Genomic DNA, 1,993 nt, shown 5'->3' on the forward strand with positions numbered 1-1,993 from the left:
AGATAGTTGTCTAAGCAACTCTGGATAAATCACAAAGCACTATTTCAAGGTTCTTTGTGACGGTTCCGACAACAAAGAAATGTGCGCGGTACAGTAGCAAAACGACAAAGGGTATCCACAACACAAGAGGATCAACACAAGCCCGCGACTACAGTACCAAATACCACGATGTCGACCGGTCATCTGTAGAGCCTACTGTTCTATCAGGAACTGCACTTTGATAACAAATTCAGAGTATTTGGTCTGAATACCAGACTTCCGACTATTGGATGCTGCAACTAGCAAGTGCGGCAAGATACAAGTAGGTGGCGGGGTGCACACCTACTTCCTTGTGCGGCCTGTTGGTCTAGGGGTATGATTCCCGCTTTGGGTGCAGGAGGTCCCGGGTTCAAATCCCGGACAGGCCCTACTTTTCACTTTCGCGACAACCAAGCACTACGATAAACTAGCGAGTCTCTGAAAGTAAGCCATGCAACAGGACAAACTGCATGTCGGGCCACCGGCCAATGATACTGGCAAGTGCGTCTTGTGGAAAGCAATCTACGAAGCAGGATTAAGCCGTCTTCGATTACTTATATCTATACCTAAAGACTGACAAGTATAACGATTCTATTCGTCTCCCAAGAACTAGTACATCGCATGCACGTTTGTTAAATGCACGCGAATGCAGCACCCAAAACGGAGAGATACTGGGACCCTCAGCTGAGGTCGTCTTCTCGCAGTTGAACCCCTTACGTTCCGTTATTAATCCTAGTAGCAAAAGCATAAGCATTTGGAGCGTTCCCCATGCACGTGTGGACTGCTATTAACAATTTGCTAGTCCCATTCACGGTAATTCGATGGTAACCTTTTTGTTTCAATATAAATAAAGCGAAATGTGAAATGGAAATTTGTGGTAAGTCCTATGGGATCAAACTGCTGAGGTCATCGGTCCCTAAGCTTACACACTACTTAATATAACTGAAACTAACTTATGCTAAAGATAACACACACGCCCATGGCCGAGGGAGGACTCGAACCTCCGACGAGAGCAGCCGCGCGAACCGTGACAAGGCGTCCCAGACCACACGGCTACCCCACGCGGTGCGAAATGTGACTTCCACTAGTTGCAGAAGTGTCCTCTTGAGATACGAATCCCATTTGAGTGTGATTCTCGCCAACCATTCGAAATTCAAATGGCTCTGAGCACAATGGACTTAACATTTGAGGTCATCAGTCCCCTAGAACTTAGAACTACTTAAACCTAACTAAGGACATCACACACATTCATGCCCGAGGCAAGATTTGATCCTGGGACCGTAGCGGTCGCGCGGTTCCAGACTGAAGCGCCTAGAACCTCTCGGCCACTCCGGCCGGCGCCAATCATCCGTATGGACACAAAGAAAAAGACGGTAAAATCACACAAACTCCATGAACAGTCTGGAGAGCAAAAATCTCTCCTGTAGTATTCAACATGCACTCCACAAATAGCGATCGTGCGAAACCCAGGTCATGCTGTTTTTTCAAGAAGTCCAGACCACAGTAGACTTGACTTCGCGACGGCATTCGATACAATTCCGCACCGTCGCCTAGAGAGCACAATACAAACATTTAGTAGTTTCGGACCAACATTCTAGAACATAAAACACAACAGGTCGATCTTTAAGGGGGGGGGGGGGGTAATATTCGCTTGAAAAGGTAACTTCCAGATCTCGAAAGCAGTGTTATAGAGACGCTACTGTAACAATACACACAGCCGATAAAGAAAATCCAATACTCTCAAGAGCTGTGTTCAGTGGCACCAGGGTATAATGTGTGCATATAGAGGGCTGTTAGTGTTTGTGATTCATTTGTCACGGTCATCGTCGATCATATGGCGTTCAAGAGGCCTGCCTGAGCACAGCGTGTCTTGATCCTGCAGACAGTAACAGTGCTGAGTTTGGAGGTGAACAGAATGAAATTTTCACTCTGCAGTGTAGTGCGCACTCATATGAAACTTCCTGGAACATTAAAA

At 46.7% G+C, this 1,993-nt stretch overlaps 1 non-coding gene across 1 annotated transcript; it reads left to right on the forward strand.

Annotated features, from left to right (window-relative positions):
• The first annotated feature begins 335 nt into the window (after nucleotides 1–335).
• Trnap-ugg (transfer RNA proline (anticodon UGG)) lies at nucleotides 336–407 on the forward strand. Its single transcript has one exon. It is a non-coding gene; the product is annotated as a tRNA-Pro (tRNA).
• The last annotated feature ends 1,586 nt before the right edge of the window (nucleotides 408–1,993 follow it).

This window comes from Schistocerca gregaria, chromosome 2 (assembly GCF_023897955.1).
Source record: "Schistocerca gregaria isolate iqSchGreg1 chromosome 2, iqSchGreg1.2, whole genome shotgun sequence".
Taxonomy (NCBI): Eukaryota; Metazoa; Arthropoda; class Insecta; order Orthoptera; family Acrididae; genus Schistocerca; species Schistocerca gregaria.